The sequence below is a fragment of the Sphaeramia orbicularis genome, chromosome 24 (genome assembly GCF_902148855.1).
Source record: "Sphaeramia orbicularis chromosome 24, fSphaOr1.1, whole genome shotgun sequence".
Lineage (NCBI taxonomy): Eukaryota > Metazoa > Chordata > Actinopteri > Kurtiformes > Apogonidae > Sphaeramia > Sphaeramia orbicularis.
This window is the reverse complement of record NC_043979.1, coordinates 34,756,205-34,777,777: the sequence shown is the minus strand read 5'-3', so window position 1 is coordinate 34,777,777 and position 21,573 is coordinate 34,756,205. Positions and strand designations below refer to the sequence as shown.

The 21,573-nt window shown below is 32.1% G+C and overlaps 1 protein-coding gene across 1 annotated transcript in view; it reads right to left on the bottom strand.

Annotated features, from left to right (window-relative positions):
• Window positions 1-11,917, bottom strand: part of hpcal1 (hippocalcin-like 1) — a 36,259-nt gene extending 24,342 nt beyond the window's left edge. The window contains exon 1 of the mRNA XM_030128811.1: window positions 11,639-11,917. The gene's annotated coding sequence lies outside the window, so the exon portion shown is untranslated. The remainder of the gene's footprint in view (window positions 1-11,638) is intronic.
• Between the last annotated feature and the right edge of the window lie 9,656 nt (window positions 11,918-21,573).

The window sequence follows — 21,573 nt, the reverse complement described above, 5'->3', positions numbered from 1 at the left end:
TCCTGGTTTCCACATCCGGTTCAGGTGGGGGTCATTCTCACCCTTACCTGTAATGCTAATGCAGTCTGTGGATTAGAATCCAAAGATTAAGCCAGTTTTTTAAGTTTTGAAAAAGGACAAAAAATGACGAAGATATGGTCAGAAATAGAACGCCCCCCCACCTCATTTTTATACTTTTATTCACGTTCATTTGCTCCGAGTTCAAACCATCATATCTGCGGTTGTATTTATTCTATCAGCATCAAATAAAGAGTGGGAGAGTGTTTCAAATCCGCACTTTCAAATGCAGTTGTCTGCAGTGGTCTACATGACCGACTTCTGATGCTACAATGTGTTGAAAATGTCATGTGATTCAGTCGCGGGGCCGTGACCGTGGACCCCTAAGGGTTAATTCATAACCCCCTTCCCTTTCTATGAATACTTTTTGAATATTTCCTGGTAGTAATTTATTATTTCATATATGTGCCAATATACCGGTTATCGGCCAATATATCGGATATTTGCTTTTTTTAGCCCCCAGTATCAGTATCGACATCGGCCCCAAAAATCCCATTGGGCTCTATTTTGAATAATTACATTGAAGAGGCCAGGTACCAAACTAGCTACAATAACAACTGTGTGGCAATATTCACATGAATAACAATACCAAAAGAATATTAAAAGATGTGAATGGATATTTTCATTGAGATCCTGCTGTATCTCACTGGTGTCATGATGATAACTGTAGGTATTGACTGTTCTGATATCGATCAGGTCTGTTTTAATCCCATGATACACACAGGAGTTAGTACTTGATTGCATAACTATTATTTTTGATGACTTTTGATGGTCTAATAATTTTTTCTGTGGCTGTATAACTGCACCCGGATACAAGCGGTCGAAATGAGTTTCCTCCGCAGGGTGGCTGGGCGCACCCTTAGGGATAGGGTGAGGAGCTCAGTCACCAGGGAGGAGCTCGGAGTAGAGCCACTGCTCCTCCACGTCGAGAGGGGCCAGCTGAGGTGGCTCGGGCATCTGTTTCGGATGCCTCCTGGACGCCTCCCTGGGGAGGTGTTCCGGGCATGTCCCAACGGGAGGAGACCTCGGGGAAGACCCAGGACACGTTGGAGAGACTATGTCTCTCGGCTGGCCTGGGAACGCCTCGGGGTCCCCCCGGAAGAGCTGGAGGAAGTGTCTGGGGAGAGGGAAGTCTGGGCATCCCTGGTTAGACTGTTACCCCCGCGACTCGGCCCCGGATAAGCGGTGGATAATGGATGGATGGATGTATAACTGCACGTGATTCAATTAAAAGTGCAGTTTATTGAAAATTAAATATAAAATCTATCTCTTTAATAGGAGTGTTAGAAAATATCAGTTCTGCAATATATCGCAATATTTCGTTTCACAATACTGTATCGATATTAAAAAGTACTGTATCCATATTTTTAGGTATTTATTCAAATGCAGATATTGTGGAGGTTCATTTTTGCTTTTTTGGTTTTCTTTATTGTTTATATTTTATTTATTATTACACTGGGTTACAAAAAAATGTTTTTTGCAAGTTGTCTAGGTTTTTTCAACTGAATTAGGACCATTTTACACCGCTAAATCAAAAAATGACATCTGTTTTTCTCAGTCAGGTCAGGTTTTTTTCCTAATTTGATTTTGAAAAATTTGATCTTCTCACAAAATATAATAATTAATACCAAAATAAGATTGGTAAGCACACTTTATGAAACTTGTGACTTGATTCCTGTTAGGTACAATGGTGTATTCACCGCAGATGTAGCAGAATACGTCAGGCTTATTTTTGCAATTTCTTCTAGTCGAAGCCATTTCATTCACCTGTAATATTAAAAAAACCATTAATCATAAATTGGCAAAAGTAAAATCTTCAGAACTCATTTATTGCAAGAAATACGAAAGAATTTTGTATCATATGATGTGAAAATGCCCATAAATGTAAGCAAAAATGTTAAAAAGCCAATATGTAGCATAGTTCAGAAAGTTGACCTGATTGAGCAAAATTAATGTGATTTTTGGATTCAGCACACCAAAATTATCCTAAATCAGCTCAAAAAACTTAAACAGTAAATTTGTTGTTGACCAGCGTTATCTAACACTTTTATTAATTAATGATTATTTGAAGCATCCTAAAAGCACTTTTTACTGTCTGAGAGAGGCAGATGTTAGTTCCTTTGTTGGGATTGCACAAAAATAATGTTATGATGTCAGTTATGAACTAAGAATATGAACATTTGAACAGGATCTTAAACTGTAATGTCTGTAAAATATAATTTAAGTTTGAACACGGGAACATTTTGTGATATAGCATTAGATCCTGTTGTGATCAAATAAAAATGTGTTTAGTATTTGTGCATATTTCTGGTGTAATTCAATTCTTCCAGGAAATAATCATCTTTTAAAAAAGAAACAAACAAAAAATTGCCTTTTTTACAGTATCATGATATATCGTGATATATCGTATCATGATCCTAGTATTGTGATTTGTATCGTATCGCCAGATTCTTACCAATACACACCCCTAAATATTAACCATGTCCAAATCTGACTTCAGTGTGAGCATGGAAAAAAAACCACAGATAGGTCCATGAAAACAACGAAATAAAGTAACATAAAATAAAAAGTAGAAGAGATGAAAGTTGAATATTTTAGTAAGAGTTGGCCAAAGCTTCGGTTAATCTTTTACATGTATCTGTTAAAGTGCGAGTGGGAGGGACAGAAACGAGAGATGTGCGGGGGCGGGGAGGAAGAAAGAATGGAAAAGTATGACACATAGAAAGAAAAACTATTTCCAGCTATACTGCAAAGTCGTTTTAACCAGTACCAGAGGTTGAAATTACATAATCATCCCTCTGAATAACACCTCCACTCCTCTGAGTTACCTCTAATGAATTTATCGGAGAGAGAGCGAGATGAGGGCGATTATCCACCCCTTCTCTCTCTCTCTTTCAATTATTGAAACCCCATCGCTCATGTGTTACTGGCACCGGCACGATTTTATCAGACGTAAAACAAATGACAGCGGCATGAATTGAGATTTCTTTTCTAGACACGGGTGCCCTCATTTCTCATAATTGGCACACAGGTGTAATTTCCTGGTGTTTCACAAAAGGCTGTCACACTGTGCTGTAACAGGAGAGAACTCTTTAAAATTCCACTTAGTCATATGGGAAAAGAAATGTACCCATGTGTAGATAATTGAGTAATTTAATATTCCCTTTAAGGTTCAAAGTAATAACAGGATGATTCTTAACTTGGTTGCGTAGATATGATTTTGTATGAGTACACTGCTGCTCAGATGTATTATTTGATTTCCTTTTTTTTGCAAAGAGGAAGGGTGGAAAGAGAAAAATGAGAACATCGGCCCCAACTTCTCAAAAATGGCTGATCTGATAGAAATGACCTTCACTGATAAAGACCAGAGAGCCAAAGCAACATAAATACACAAGCTCCTGCAGCAGTAGAATAGAATAGAATAGAATAGAATAGAATAGAATAGAATAGAATAGAATAGAACAGAACAGAGCAGAACAGAACAGAATAGAATAGAATAGAATAGAATAGAACAGAATAGAATAGAACAGAATAGAACAGAACAGAATAGAATAGAATAGAATAGAACAGAATAGAAAAGAACAAAATAGAACAGAACAGAATACAATACAATAGAACAGAATAGAACAGAACAGAACAAAATAGAATAGCACTGAACAACAGAATAGAATAGAATAGAACAAAATAGAACAAAATAGAATTGAATTGAACAACAGAACATAATAGAACCGAATAGAATAGAAGAGAATAGAATAGAATAGAAAAGAAGAGAATAGAACAGAACAGAACAAAATAGAACAGAACAGAATAGAATAGAATAGAATAGAATAGAATAGAATAGAATAGAATAGACAGGAGGTCTTTTATATTTGTCTATCCACTTCAAATAGGACTGTACCCAGAAAGCAGAGGTAAACATGAGTGTGGTGTTTTTGAGTTGCACCCCCACTGTATGGTTCAGGAGGAGGTTGTTGTGAACTCAGAGTCTTTCTGGGGGGGTTTAGTAGTAACCAACCCCAGAGCACGATAATAATTATATTTCACCAGTTAAAACATTTAAATATTAACAACATATCTTTTATTTAGGTACAGTAATAAAATGAGAAGGTGAAAATGATTCTAAGGGAAGTTTCATAACCTTACATAGTTGAAGTATTCAGTAAAACGTATTTAAACTGTGAACATTTAAAGTAGTTATTATGCAGTAAAATGGTCTTATCAGTAGTCGCTGTTTCATTGGGCGTCTGCGCAAAACTTTACTGACATTTACTAAATGTTGAAAAAACAGAAGTGCATAACATTGGTTTTTCCATTAAATCACAAATGCGATGATTTGTTTATTTATTATCACGAGATGACACAAGAAGTCATTCCATAAACATGGCGATGAATGTAAATATTGTAAATATTAATATTTTAATAAATAAATAAAATAGATTAAATATTACCCCTCTATCCCGTACTAAATTTAAAAATGATTTGGTTTCCTTGTGTGTCCACACATACCATGCCATGTTCCTTTAAAAACTGTTCTTCTTCGCATGTTGTAACATCCGTCAACATCAACTTTTTCAATTCATGTGACTCTAGCTGCGGAAAAAGGTCTTTCCATTGCAGTTTTGTGTGATACACCAATTGCGCTATGCCGGAAAAACCACCTCTTGCCAGCGCAAAAACTTTCAATCGAAAAATGAGAGTTTTGGCGAAGTTGTCGTTTTCCCATTAGGGTCAAAACCCAGTAACAGAGAGCGAACTTTAATTGTTTCCCATTCCAACATTTATTTCAATATAAAGTAGCTCCTTGTTTTGGATAATCCCTTATGGTCCAACTAAAGCAAAAATGTATTTTAAAGTAAAAATGTGGGTCATTTAGCAACACTAATCTGTCAAATTGTCTAAAATATCCCATCAGAGAGATTCTGAATACCGTGTTTTGACCTATGAGGTAAATTTTTAAGCACAATTTATGTTCGCGCAATTTGAGGTTCAATGGAAAACCGACTAATGTCACATGAACAATGAAAATGAGTTTAGCAGCTCTGTTCAATTTAGCAGCAAAAACACTTAAACTGTATTAAATATCACACAAAATACTAAAGAAAAATATCGACATGTTCAAAAGCTCCAGAATAAAATATAAAATACACATGCGCTACTAAAGCACTACTAGAACTACTGAAATATACAAAAGGTATGTATAACAAATAAGGATCTACAGGAAATATTGGATAGATTAAGAAAATTACTGCAAGACCATCATGTTGCAGGAAAGTCCCATTAAAACAACAGCGATGCTCATTTTCGAAGCCTATAATCACATCCAACTGACTGTGTTCGACCGGGCTTCACTATAAATCACACCTGCCTGTGGTTCTTCCGCTTTACCATACAACAGGATGAGGAAGCGACAGCACCTCCTCGACTCTGGGTCACATGAACTCTTCCAGGACAGCTCTGTGCGCAGGCTGAGCTGGAGCAGACACTAATATGGGCGTTGCTATTTATTCCCCCGAACACACAAAAACCACATGAAACCAAGAATATTCCAAGTGGAAGACTGAAAAGTGGTGCTGTGACGATTGAGGGCTAAAAATAAGACCGTCTCGCAACAGGAGAGGAAAAAAATTGAGTGCATTTTTAGCAGAATGATTGTTAGTTATAATAATATGCACATACTTTGGAAAGTTTGTGCGACAGATGCCACTGACCTCAGATATGTAAGTTAAAGTAGCTCCTCCAAAGAAAATGTGGGCTGCAATTAAAAGTTTATTACATATTGTGCAAGTCTTATGTGCAAACTGTTTATTCTAATTACACATGGAATTATCAGGATTGTTACCCCACCCCCCCGAAAGGGAGGCAAAGGGTATAGCTTTTGGTTTGTTTGTTTGTTTGTTTGTTTGTTTGTTTGTTTGTTTTTCTCATTTTCTTTGTTTGTTAACACTCTAGCTGCAAAAATATTGGTTGAATTCATCCCAAATCGGGTTTATAGATTGCCAGTGATCCAGAAGAGATGGCATTACATTTTGGGAAAAGTAGGTCAAAGTTTCATTTTTTTTATTAATTAATAAACAAATACATAAAAATTCCCATTTACTTATAATGGGCAAAATTTCAAATGTCTGTAGCAGCAAAACTATTGGTTGATTTCAAACCAAATTGGGTTTATAGATTTCAGGTGACCTAGAATACATGTGGTTACATTTTGGGTGGTAGGTGAAAGTTCAAATTTTTAACGAATTTCTTTAAATCTTTTTTTTTTTTCCCATTTACTTATTATGGGTGAAAATTCAAATGTCTGTAGCAGCAAAACTATTGGGTGAAATCAAACCAAACTGGGTTTATAGATTGCCAGTGATCCAGAAGAGATGTAATTACATTTTGGGAAAATTAGGTGAAAGTTCAAATTTTTTATGAATTTTTAAAATCTTTTTTTCCCTCATTTCGTTATAATGGGTGAAATTTTGCATGTCTGTAGCAGCAAAACTACTGGTTGAATTCAAACCAAATTGGGTTTATAGATTGCCAGTGACCCAGAATAGATGTGATTAAATTTTGGGAAAAGTAGGTGGAGGTTAAAATTTTTTATGAACTTTTAAATTTTTTTTGTTCCCATTTACTTATAATGGGCGAAATTTCACTTGTCTGTAGCAGTAAAACCATTGTTTGAATTCAAATCAAATTGGGTTTATAGACTGCTGGTGACCAAGACTATATGTGATTATATTTTGGGAAAAGTAGGTGAAAGTTCAAATTTTTAACACATTTTTTTTAATCTTTTTTTTTCTTCCCATTTCTTTATAATAGGTGAAAATTCAAATGTTTGTAGCACCAAAACTATTGGGTGAAATCAAACCAAACTGGGTTTATAGATTGCCAGTGATCCAGAGGAGATGTAATTACATTTTGGGAAAATTAGGTGGAGGTTAAAATTTTTTTTGAATTTTTACATTTTTTTTTTTTCCCCATTTACTTATAATGGGCAAAATTTCACATGTCTGCAGCAGTAAAACCATCGTTTGAATTCACATCAAATTGGGTTTTTAGACTGCTGGTGACCAAGACTAGATGTGATTATATTTTGGGAAAAGTAGGTGAAAGTTCAAATTTTCTATGAATTTTTAACATCTTTTTTTTCTTCCCGTTTACTTATAACAGCTGAAATGTGTCTATGCTGTCTATGTCGTTGCTGACATCAGCACATGCATCGACATGATGACATCAGCTGGATCGATGCCAAAATAATCCTCCATACGTGCGAGGGGCGGGGTTTCTTTTGCCTGCCACCACTTGTATTAGAATTGAATTCATGCTTCTGCTGCAGGCATTGTCGCTCTTCTCAAAACACTAGTTGAATGATACAAAATGTTATTGGATTTGTGCTTATAAAATGGTACAGTCATAAAGGCTGACATTTGACACAGTCCTGAATGTTTGAAATGTTTTCACAGTTGGAGAGGATTTCTGGTCACATTCTTCTTTAAATGACAACTTTCCGCGCCAGGAATGTTTAGAGGGAACTGCTGGACATCACTCTAAAGTCAATACAATGTCCTTTGCGGGGAAAACACGCTCTCCTTGCACTGCCAGACGTTTGTGAACCGTCTGCGAACTTGATGTACAACAGCCCCTCCAGATTGCCATTCCACTTTCAGTGTTTGCAATTCCCCCTCGATTACACAACAACAGCCTGTCTCCTTGTCCCCAACCCCCTTCTCCTTTCCTGGGCCACTTTTTTTTTTTTTTTCCAGTGGTTTCTCTACTTAATGAGACTGTTTCGCACAAGCTCCAGACTCCCCTCCGACATGCATGCAACCCCCTTCCTCAAAGCGACAGTGGTCTTCCTGTAAACCTCTGACCAGGTTTGGCTGCGCTCAGACACACCTCATTTCTTGGTTAATAGCTTGTCAGAACAAACAAAACCGTTCTTCTTTTAGCAGATGTTCATTCTGACTGTGAATTCTCTGAAAAACAAAGATGCACTGTGTGTTTTCGTTAGATGCGTGCGCTGTAAGAAAGCAAAATGCACTGCTTAGTATGCTTCTGACAGTGCGTTGCATATTTAGTGAGGAAACTAAAGGCCATGCATGTCAAAATTTGCGCCCACATTTTTAAAAAAAGACACAATTTCTGCATTCTGGCGAAAAGTTAAAAGGTCAACCTCAACATTTCTTCTCAGTATGTCAGAAGGGTCATACAGATCATTTCCTCTTATTATCTCTGCCTAAGCACAACGCAGACGATATTCACTTGCTATCAGGAGTTTGACAGGAATGTAAATGAAATCAACTGAATGTTTTGAAAGAATAGAAGACAAACTTTCCATTTTAATGCTGCGTATAACCTGCTGTGAAGTGGATGAGCAGAGCAGATATGCAGCTCGGCGTGAGCAGTGTGTGCGTTTGCAGCTAAGACTGCATCAGGTGGGTGAGGAGTTGGTCGAGTGTAAGAAAAAAGGCAAAAAAAAGAGAAAATGAGCTCTCTCGTTATTCTCTCTTTTCAGCGCCGCAGTCTCTCTGAACTAGAGTCGGAGAAAATCATGCAGTAGATCAGGATGAAGTCCCCTGACACACCAGTAGTCAAGGCAACGGGATAGTAGTGCTGAGGCTTATGAGAGGAGGGCGGTATAACTATCAATCTAGGGCACACGCAGGGCAAGAGATACACTGAGACTGAAAAGGAAAAAAAAAAAAAAGAACATTTCATGTTGTGGGTGTGTATATTTCACTCACTGTTGAATGTGTCAAATGGAGCAAGAGTTGCATCACGCTACTAGCATATTTTCCAATGAAACCGTGAAAAATAAAAATGAAACTTATGTTCTTCTTATGAAATATTTAATAAGATTTGTGAAGGTGAAGAAAACATCAGTCACTATATTTAAAAGGATGTTTAAACTAAGGTATTCAATAAATATAAAATATTAGGATAAAGTAAGCAAATTATCGGCATAAGTCTAAGATTTTGCTTAAACTGTAGCCTGTTATTTGTTTATTTATATTATTGTTCAAAACTGCGCCATCTTTTTTGTTTCTGCAACTTTCTTTTTCGTAAATAGGGTAGGCATAAATAAGCTGTTGCTTCAGCCTACACCTTTTCGCCCATGTTTATAGATATAAAAATCCAAACTGTATGTATGTATATATCATGTTTTGTTAAATGGACAAATAAATTACTACTACTACTACTACTACTACAACTAAAACAGCAGGAATATGTAACAGAGCAGTAAAGATAAATATGTAAAAATAAACATGTGTGGAAGGATGGTTTGGGCTGTTTTTTGTTTGGTTTTGTTTGTTTTTTTAATATATGATAATGTGAAGTTAAACTGGTAGTTACACATTCATATATTTCTACTGGTACCTGTGAGAAGTGTGTTCTTGCCTTGTTATGATTGCAAGGGAGATACCAATGAAAACTTACATATTAATAATTTTGAATAACAGTAACTCATCATCCAGTTTCAGTTGATGCAAAAAGATAAACATTAATGAGTTTTGTTTTTTTTTAATATATGATAATATGAAGTTAAACTGGTAGTTGCACATTCATATATTTCTATTGATAATTGTGAAGAATGTGTTCTTGCATTTTTATTACTGCAAGGGTGACACCAATGATAACTTATGTATTAATAATAATTTTCAATAACAGCTCATCATCCAGTTTCAGTTGATGTAAAAAGATAAATATTAATGAGCTGGGTTTTTATGTTTGTTTGTTTTTTTTAAATATACGTTAATGTGAAGTTTTACTGGCAGTTACACATTCATATATTTTTACTGATACCTGTGAGGAATGTATTCTTGCCTTTTTCTGACCACAAGGGTGATATCAATGATAACTTACATATTAATATTTTTTTTAAATAATAGTAGCCCATCATCCAGTTTCAGTTGATGCAAAAAGACAAACATTAATGACTTTTTTTTTTGTTTTGTTTTGTTTTTTTTTAATATATGTTAATGTGAAGTTATACCGGCAGTTACACATTCATATATTTCTACTGATAACTTTAAAGAGTGTGTTCTTGCCTTTTTGTGACTACAAGGGTGATATCAATGATAACTTAAATATTAATAATTTTTTAATAATAGTAGCTCATCATCCAGTTTCAGTTGATGCAAAAAGACAAACATTAATGACTTTTTTTTTTTTTTTTTTAAATATATGTTAATATGAAGTTATACTGGCAGTTACACATTTATATATTTCTACTGGTAACTTTAAAGAGTGTGTCCTTGCCTTTTTTGTGACTACAAGGGTGATATCAATGATAACTTACATATTAATATTTTTTTTAATAATAGTTATTAATGACGTTTTGTTTTTTTTTGTTTTTTTAAATATATGTTAATATGAAGTTATACTGGCAGTTACACATTCATATATTTCTACTGATAACTTTAAAGAGTGTGTTCTTGCCTTTTTGGGACTACAAGGGTGATATCAATGATAACTTAAATATTAATAATTTTTTAATAATAGTAGCTCATCATCCAGTTTCAGTTGATGCAAAAAGACAAACATTAATGACTTTTTTTTTTTTTTTTTTTTAATATATGTTAATATGAAGTTATACTGGCAGTTACACATTTATATATTTCTACTGGTAACTTTAAAGAGTGTGTCCTTGCCTTTTTTGTGACTACAAGGGTGATATCAATGATAACTTACATATTAATATATTTTTTTTAATAATAGTTATTAATGACGTTTTGTTTTTTTTGTTTTTTTAAATATATGTTAATATGAAGTTATACTGGCAGTTACACATTCATATATTTCTACTGATAACTTTAAAGAGTGTGTTCTTGCCTTTTTGGGACTACAAGGGTGATATCAATGATAACTTAAATATTAATAATTTTTTAATAATAGTAGCTCATCATCCAGTTTCAGTTGATGCAAAAAGACAAACATTAATGACTTTTTTTTTTTTTTTTTTTAATATATGTTAATATGAAGTTATACTGGCAGTTACACATTTATATATTTCTACTGGTAACTTTAAAGAGTGTGTCCTTGCCTTTTTTGTGACTACAAGGGTGATATCAATGATAACTTACATATTAATATTTTTTTTAATAATAGTTATTAATGACGTTTTGTTTTTTTTTGTTTTTTTAAATATATGTTAATATGAAGTTATACTGGCAGTTACACATTCATATATTTCTACTGATAACTTTAAAGAGTGTGTTCTTGCCTTTTTGTGACTACAAGGGTGATATCAATGATAACTTACATATTAATATTTTTTTAATAATAGTAGCTCATCACCCAGATTCAGTTAATGCAAAAAACATTAGATTTTTTTTTTTTTTTTTTTTTTTTTTTTTTTAGGTGATAGGGATTTAAATATTATGGGTAAGTGTTATTATTATTATTATTATTATTTTTTTTTGGAGTGGGGTTCTGTGTTTTAATAAGAGCCCACTTGAACACATGCACTTGAGGTGAAGGCTGCTGTGGATGGGTGTAACCCTCGTAAAACCTTTTATGCCCCAGAATGTAACACTGAACATAACGGACACAGGCATTAAATACATTTCTCCTTTAACTCACTCAGACTTACCTCTGGTGGGGTTAGTTTTGTTGGTTCTTCCGGTTCTTCGGTCCGGTCCAACTTCACCGTTAACTTCACTGACCTGAACACTCCTGAACCTCCTACTCACTGAAGTCCGCCAAACAACAGGACAGAAGCCACACGGGGGCGTGTTTCGTGGTCGTTTTCACACTTGGAACTATAAATCCGATAAAGTTTAACACAAGTGCCTAAAACCTGCTTTTAATCTGCGTTTTTCTGGACTCGGTCCTACCTCCACATCCCGGTGTAGCGGCTTTATCCTTCAGAGGAAGATGTGGCACACAGCTCGGTTTTCATCCGACTCACCCAAGTCACAACTAAAGGGGTGAGCTGTCTCCAAGAGAGGGAAAACACCATTTAATCAACATATAATTTGATTTATAGTATAAAAAAGAACTTTAATATACACATATATATTTGATAGATTGAGTTAAAGGTGTTTTTCTTTATAAATGTGGTTTGTCGTGTACGCGTAATATTCCAACACCCCCCTACAAACTGAATGGATTCGTCCACATCTATTGCAGAAACAGTCACAGGAGCGTCCTGTGGAAAATTATCACTGGAGACTATTATTAGCCCAATATCTTAAATAAACGTTACACAAGTCAGGCAAAAGCTCAAAAGCTCCACTCACAGCCTTCAAATAGTACATTTTAAAAGAAAAAAAGAAGAGGCTTCTGTCATATGTTTCTGAATTTTTTAACTTTTTTTTCCCCATTTATTTATAATGGGCAAAATCTGAAATGTCTGTAGCAGGAAAACTATTGATTGAATTCATACCAAATTTGGTTTATAGATTGCCAGTGACCCAGAATAAATGTCATTACATTTTAGGAAAAGTAGGTGAAAGTTCAATTTTTTTTTAATTTAAAAAAAAAAAAAAAAAAAATTCCCATTTACTTATAATGGGCAAAATCTCAAATGTCTGTAGCAGGAAAACTATTAATTGAATTCACACCAAATTTGGTTTAAAGATTGCCAGTGACCCAGAATAAATGTCATTACATTTTAGTTCAAATGTTTTTGAATTAAAAAAAAAAAAAAAAATTTCCCATTTACTTATAATGGGCAAAATCTCAAATGTCTGTAGTGGGAAAACTTTTGGTTGAATTCATACCAAATTTGGTTTATAGATTGCCAGTGACCCAGAATAAATGTCATTACATTTTAGGAAAAGTAGGTGAAAGTTCAATTTTTTTTTTTTAATTTTCTTATTTATTTATTTTTTCCCATTTACTTATAATGGGCAAAATCTCAAATGTCTGTAGCAGGAAAACTGTTGGTTGAATTCATACCAGATTTGGTTTATAGATTGATAGTGACCCAGAATACATGTCATTACATTTTAGGAAAAGTAGGTGAAAGTTCAATTTTTTTTTTTTTAATTTTCTTATTTTTTTATTTATTTTTTCCCATTTACTTATAATGGGCAAAAATTTACATGTCTGTAGCAGCAAAACTATCGGTTGAATTCAAACCAAATTGGGTTTATAGATTGCCAGTGACCAAGAATAAATGTCATTACATTTTGGGAAAAGTAGGTCAAAGTTGAAATTTTTAATGATTTTTTAACATCTTTTATTTTCTCCCATTTACTTATAATGGCCTAAATTTGACATGTCTATAAAAAACATCAATTTTGTTTCAGTTTACTTCAAACTTGGCACATATATAAAGGCAATTGATATGAGACATCAGCCCACGCATAGACATGATGACATCAGCTGGATCGATGCCAAAATAAGCAACGATATAAGCGAGGGGCGGGGTTTGTTGTGCCTGGCACCACTTGTTTTAAATCAGGGGTGTCAAACTCATTTTAATTCAGGGGCCACATTCAGCCTAATTCAATCTCAAGCAGGCCAAACCATTAAAATAATAGCATAAAAACCTATAAATAATGACAACTCTCAGTTTTTGTCTTCATTTTAGTGCGATAAAACCATTAAATTATGAAAATATTTACATTTACAAACTATCTTTTCACCAAAATGATGTGAATAACCAGAAAAAAATGTCATTCCTTAAGAAAAATAAACTAAATTTTAACAATATTACGCCTCAACTTATCACTTGTACATGTGCATTACACACAAAATAGTACATTTAAAAAAAAAAAAAAAAGAAGAGGCTTCTGTCATATGTGGGGATTTTGTGAGGTGCTTCTTTTTGTGATGCTAAAGATGCATTAAAAAGAAAATATAGGAGTTATAGAAGTTCAAACTTTGACATAACATATATCCCTCCAGCGCTATTTTGTGTCGATTTTATGTTGTGGAAGAAATATGCAACTTTTGTCAATCTGAATCTGAAACTACACTACACCTATTCTTTTTATGTAAATATTCTTCTGACTTTTGGTCCAAAATGGAAAATTATATCATATGTAAAAGTAACATAAAAATAAATATAACATCCCAAATTGTAATTACTTATTTTAAACATGATACTAACAATCTAGAATTTATTGTAAATTTGTTCATATTATTTGGAAAATTTCATATACATAAAAACAGATATACTAAAACACTCCCAAATTTTAAAATCTTCCTATTAGAATTTGGAAATTATATTAAATCTTTAGAACTCATTTATAATTAAAAAAGAAAAAAAAAAAAGCACTTACACCTCAATTATTTATAAACAATTTTTTAATACTGACTGAACTCTCTGTTGCATTTATTAATTTATTCATATTTGTTAGAATTATTATTTTTTATTTATTTGCTTTTTTTTATTCATTTATTTTTTTACTATTATTTATATATTATGCTTTGTATTTTTAAAACTATGCATTATTTTCTTAAACTTATATGTTCAAATGCTTTTCCCTTTTGACATCTTGTTGTTTGTTTAAAATGTTGTACTGTGTACTCAAATGTTGTTAATAAAGTTGGAAAAAAAAAATAGGAGTCATAGATGTGGTTTGTTTTTACTTGTTTAACCCTTAAAGACCTAAAAAAAAAAAAAAAGAAAAAAAAAATCCACAGGAAAATTATGCTTTACATTTCCTGGTGATTTCCTTCTACATCAAGTGATTTTTTTCCCATTTATTGTAACATTATCTGCAGAAAAATACAATCCAGCAGTTATTTTCCTATATTTAATTCACTGACCGTGTAAATGTTTGTAAAACTTAATAGTAAATTCATTAAAAAGAAAATATAGGAGTTATAGTAGTTTGTTTTTGCTTGTTTCACTCTTAAAGACCTAAAAAAAAAAAAAAAAATTAAATCCACAGGATATTTATGCTTTACATTTCCTGGTGATTTACTTCTACATCAAATGATTTTTTTTTTTCCATTTATTGTAACATTATCTGCAGAAAAATACAATCCAGCAGCTTTTTTCCTATATTTGATTCACTGACCGTGTAAATGTTTATAAAACTTAATAGTAAAATCAGAGGTTATTACAACAGAACAGAGCTAAAACTGGCTTTTTAAGCAAAACAGTCATTAACTGAACATAAAAACAAGTATTTTCAACCAATATAGTTTTTTATCCGTGACGCAATAACGTTGATGAATGGTGTTTTGATGTTTGATGAACATGTGATGCTGACGAAAAGAAAACAAACTGTATTTTACTAGAATTATTCGATAAGATTAGTGGCTCAGAAGTTATTAAAGGTCTTAGAGCCGCAGATGTTTTTAGTTATTTAGCTCTATGGGGGTTAAAAGGTGGTTTAAAATTGTGGGAACTGCACTTGAACATAGCCCTATTATTACACATGATTAAATTCTACTACATTTTTATCCTTCACTGCATATGTCTCTGAAGACAAATAGTCATCCATCACCACCTGTGATAGTAACATCTCCTGCGTAGTCTAAAGTGACACTACAGGTAGGGTGGTGTGTATGTCAGCATCTGAGTGAGTGGATAAATAATTAACTGTGTGTGTATGCGTGTGCATGTGTGTCTTCCTGAAGCCTGACACCTGTTTCTATAAGCACATGGAGTGTTTATCTCTGCCTAAGAGTGTGTACAATACAGACCTTGGGGGAGCTGACGCAGCAATAAAGTAGTCTGAGGTTGCTGTTGTTTCTATAATGCCAAATTGCAACTCAATACCCTCACTGACCTGTTATTGTTGAAGTAGTGAGGATGAGAAACATTGCCGCCAATCGCTTAAAAAGAGCATGTTTGGGCTTGTTTACTGATAAGCACATAATATATAACTGTGCTGAATAGGTATGAGTTTTTATGTATTTGCTGTTTATGCATAAAACCCCTTAGTTCAGGGGTGTCAAATTCATTTTAGTTCAGTTCCATATTCAGCTACATTTGATCTGCAGTGGGCCGGACCAGAAAAATAATAACAGAATAACCTATGAATAATGGCAACTCCACATTTTTGTCTTTGTTTTCATGTAAAAAAAAAAAACAAAAAACATTAAATTATGAAAATACTTACTTTTATAAAGTATCAAAAAAAAAAAAAAGAAAAATTTAAATTAAAAAACGTGAGAAAATTTAGTGCAATTTTAACAATATTATTCTTCAAGTTAATCATCATCATCAGTTCAGGGGTGTCAAACTCATTTCAGTTCAGTTCCATATTCAGCTACATTTGATCTGCAGTGGGCCGGACCAGAAAAATAATAACAGAATAACCTATGAATAATGGCAACTCCACATTTTTGTCTTTGTTTTCATGTAAAAAAAAAAACAAAAAACATTAAATTATGAAAATACTTACTTTTATAAAGTATCAAAAAAAAAAAAAAGAAAAATTTAAATTAAAAAACGTGAGAAAATTTAGTGCAATTTTAACAATATTATTCTTCAAGTTAATCATCATCATCAGTTCAGGGGTGTCAAACTCATTTCAGTTCAGTTCCATATTCAGCTACATTTGATCTGCAGTGGGCCGGACCAGAAAAATAATAACAGAATAACCTATGAATAATGGCAACTCCACATTTTTGTCTTTGTTTTCATGTAAAAAAAAAAAAAAACAAAACATTAAATTATGAAAATACTTACTTTTATAAACTATCAAAAAAAAAAAAAAAAAAAAAATTAAATTAAAAAACGTGAGAAAATTTAGTGCAATTTTAGCAATATTATTCTTCAAGTTAATCATCATCATCAGTTCAGGGGTGTCAAACTCATTTCAGTTCAGTTCCATATTCAGCTACATTTGATCTGCAGTGGGCCGGACCAGAAAAATAATAACAGAATAACCTATGAATAATGGCAACTCCACATTTTTGTCTTTGTTTTCATGTAAAAAAAAAAAAAAAACAAAACATTAAATTATGAAAATACTTACTTTTATAAACTATCAAAAAAAAAAAAAAAATTAAATTAAAAAACGTGAGAAAATTTAGTGCAATTTTAGCAATATTATTCTTCAAGTTAATCATCATCATCAGTTCAGGGGTGTCAAACTCATTTCAGTTCAGTTCCATATTCAGCTACATTTGATCTGCAGTGGGCCGGACCAGAAAAATAATAACAGAATAACCTATGAATAATGGCAACTCCACATTTTTGTCTTTGTTTTCATGTAAAAAAAAAAACAAAAAACATTAAATTATGAAAATACTTACTTTTATAAACTATCAAAAAAAAAAAAAAAAAAAAAAATTAAATTAAAAAACGTGAGAAAATTTAGTGCAATTTTAGCAATATTATTCTTCAAGTTAATCATCATCATCAGTTCAGGGGTGTCAAACTCATTTCAGTTCAGTTCCATATTCAGCTACATTTGATCTGCAGTGGGCCGGACCAGAAAAATAATAACAGAATAACCTATGAATAATGGCAACTCCACATTTTTGTCTTTGTTTTCATGTAAAAAAAAAACAAAAAAAAAACATTAAATTATGAAAATACTTACTTTTATAAACTATCAAAAAAAAAAAAAAAAATTAAATTAAAAAACGTGAGAAAATTTAGTGCAATTTTAGCAATATTATTCTTCAAGTTAATCATCATCATCAGTTCAGGGGTGTCAAACTCATTTCAGTTCAGTTCCATATTCAGCTACATTTGATCTGCAGTGGGCCGGACCAGAAAAATAATAACAGAATAACCTATGAATAATGGCAACTCCACATTTTTGTCTTTGTTTTCATGTAAAAAAAAACAAAAAAAAAACATTAAATTATGAAAATACTTACTTTTATAAACTATCAAAAAAAAAAAAAAAAAAAAAATTAAATTAAAAAACGTGAGAAAATTTAGTGCAATTTTAGCAATATTATTCTTCAAGTTAATCATCATCATCAGTTCAGGGGTGTCAAACTCATTTCAGTTCAGTTCCATATTCAGCTACATTTGATCTGCAGTGGGCCGGACCAGAAAAATAATAACAGAATAACCTATGAATAATGGCAACTCCACATTTTTGTCTTTGTTTTCATGTAAAAAAAAACAAAAAAAAAACATTAAATTATGAAAATACTTACTTTTATAAACTATCAAAAAAAAAAAAAAAAAAAAAAATAAATTAAAAAACGTGAGAAAATTTAGTGCAATTTTAGCAATATTATTCTTCAAGTTAATCATCATCATCAGTTCAGGGGTGTCAAACTCATTTCAGTTCAGTTCCATATTCAGCTACATTTGATCTGCAGTGGGCCGGACCAGAAAAATAATAACAGAATAACCTATGAATAATGGCAACTCCACATTTTTGTCTTTGTTTTCATGTAAAAAAAAAACAAAAAAAAAAACATTAAATTATGAAAATACTTACTTTTATAAACTATCAAAAAAAAAAAAAAAATTAAATTAAAAAACGTGAGAAAATTTAGTGCAATTTTAGCAATATTATTCTTCAAGTTAATCATTTGTCCATGTGCATTGTGGATCAGATCTACAAAGACACTAAACACTGAGGAACAGGCAGAAAAATTATTAAAATTGTGCCTAATTTTCTTTAGACATTTCAGGTTGTTCATATTTGTTCAGGTTATTCACATTTTAGTGTTACAGGATAGTTTGGAAATGTAAATATTTTCATAATTTAATGTTATTTTTTGCACTAAAACAAAGAAAAAAAAAATTCATAATTCTAGACTTTTTTTTTGCTTAATTCAAGATGTTTTTACTTAATTGAAGATTTTTTTTTTTTTTTTTTGCTCAGTTCAAGATTTTTTTTACTTAATTGAAGATTTTTTTTGGCTTAATTGAAGATTTTTTTAGCTAAATTCAAGATTTTTTCACTTAATTGAAGTTTTTTTTTTTTTTGCTTAATTCACAATTTTTTTTACTTAATTGAAGATTTTTTTTTTTTTTTGCTTAATTCAAAAAATTTTTTTAAACTTAATTAAAGATTTTTTTGGCTTAATTCAAGATTTTTTTTTTTTTTTTTTTACTTAATTGAAGATTTCTTTTGGCTTAATTCAAGATTTTTTGCTAAATTTGAGATTTTTTTTTTTTTTTTGGCTTAATTGAAGATTTCTTTTTACTTAATTGAAGAATTTTTTAATTTTTTTTTGTGGCTTAATTCAAGATTTTTTGCTAAATTTGAGGGTTTTTTTTGGCTTAATTCAAGATTTTGTTTTTACTTAATTGAAGGTTTTTTTTTTGTTTTTTTGATTTTTTTTGGCTTAATTCAAGATTTTTTTCCTTAATTCAAGCTAATTTTTTTTTTTTTTTTCAAATTCAATTCAAGACTGTGGAATTTTTGCACTTAGCAAAAACATCCCAGGGGCCAAACTGGACCCTTTGGCGGGCCACATTTGGCCCCCGGGCCACATGTTTGACACCCCTGCCTTAGTTAATCAATAATAAAGTATAAATGAGAAAAGAGTACATCTTCTCTCGTGTCTTACCTAAACATACCACAACAGACCAATCTTTTGTCTTAACCCTTTTGTGCATGAATTATGAGAACCTTGATCAAGATTTTTTTTCCAAAGTGTTTTTATTCACATGTAGGCATGAAAAAAAAACAATGTGATTTTTTTTTTTTTTTTTTTTTTATGAACGTATTTTTCATGGCGTTACAAAAATGTACACTCAGCTGGACACCATGCATTTAGTTTTTGAAGCAAAGAAACATACATTTACTGACATACTGTGTGAAAACTATGAAATAAAAACATTTTTAACCTCTTGAGACCCAGCAATGCATTTTTGCCCTGTGTAGGGGACAAAAGTTTGACAATTTCACTTAAAAAATGCTGTCCACTACAAAGGATATTCCATTAAAAATAAATAAATTTTAAAAAATGATTTTAAAAAATGTATCTAAAAAACAAACAAACAAACAAACAAAAAAAACAAAAAAAACTGCAGCATTATGCGATTTCCAATCAAGACAACTGTTCAATGGAAAAAAAAAAAAAAGCTAAATTTTTCATTTTCTTGGGTCTCAGGAGGTTAATGGTGCTAATATGATGTTTTCTCACATTTGAACACACTATATTACTAGTTATTATTCACTCAGATAATGCGCAAAAAAAAAAAATTAAAAAAATTACAGTCTAATAACAATTAGCAACTGATTTAGATAAAAGAACAGGAAAGTTACAGTAATGGTATGAATGTCAGTGTATTATGGGATGGTGCATAAGTGTCCACTGTGTTGGCTGATATGAAACTAAAACAACAATACCCATGAATACACAAGAGAACGGCTGTAGAAGAACTGTCCACTGGAGTGACCAGTATGCATGAAAGGGTTAATATGGATCATCACCAGGAGGTTATCCACAGTGTTATTCTGCAGGAACATGATGATTCACTAGAGGGAGCAAAAAACCACAGTCATAGAACTGTCTGATTGAACAGACAACAGTGGAACTCACTTTTAGAACATACTTCACTACAGACTGAAGAGTACCTGCAATTAAATGTAAGGTTACTCAATGCAAGTAACATATTGTAAATATTTTTTTGATTAATGAATTTGGCTTTCATGTAAAACTGAACCCAGAGGTCACAGAAGAAGAAGAAGAAGAAGAAGAAGAAGAAGAAGAAGAAGAAGAAGAAGAAGAAGAAGAAGAAGAAGAAGAAGAAGAAGAAGAAGAAGAACCTGTTTTTCCTTGTGTGAAAACCAGTGAATAAAGATTAAAATAAAACAATGCATTTACAGTTTTGGCTTTATTTTTTTCACCTACATTTGTGTTTGTGTGTTTGTGTGTGTGTGTGTGTGTGTGTTGCAATTCTCTCCAAACAAAAACAACACTAGATAAGATGTTTTGCTCTCTGTTTTCTCTCAGCACACAATAAGTGATAAACGACAAAAACAAAAAGATATCAATAATGGGAATTTACTGCTTAACTGAACATGTATTATCCAACCTCATGTCATGCGTGGACTGTGATTGTGTAGATTGGCTTTTTGTTTTTATGTTTTGTTTCCCTACCCCCGAAGGGGAGGCAAGGGGGACTGTTTTTGGTACAGTTTGTTTGTTTCTGTATTTCTTTTTTTGTTTGTTTGTTAACACTCTAGCAGCAAAACTTTTGGTTGAATTAATATCAAATTTGGTTGATAGATTGCCAGTGACCCAGAATAGATGTTATTACATTTTGGGAAAAGTAGGTCAAAGTTCAAATTTTTTCTGAATTTTTAAAATCTTTTTTTCCCCCCTTTTATTTATATCGGGCAAAATTTCAAATGTCTATAGCAGGAAAACTATTGCTTGAATTCATACCAAATTTGTTTTATAGATTGCCAGTGACCCAGAATAGATGTCATTACATTTTAGGAAAAGTAGGTGAAAGTTCAAATTTTTCTGAATTTAAAAAAAGTAAAACATTTTCCCCATTTACTTATAATGGGCAAAATCTTAAATGTCTGTAGCAGGAAAACTGTTGATTGAGCTCATACCAAATTGGGTTTATAGATTGCCAGTGACCCAGAATAGATGTCATTACATTTTAGGAAAAGTAGGTGAAAGATCAAATTTTTCTGTCATTTAAAAAAAAATTTTTTTTCCCCATTCACTTATAAT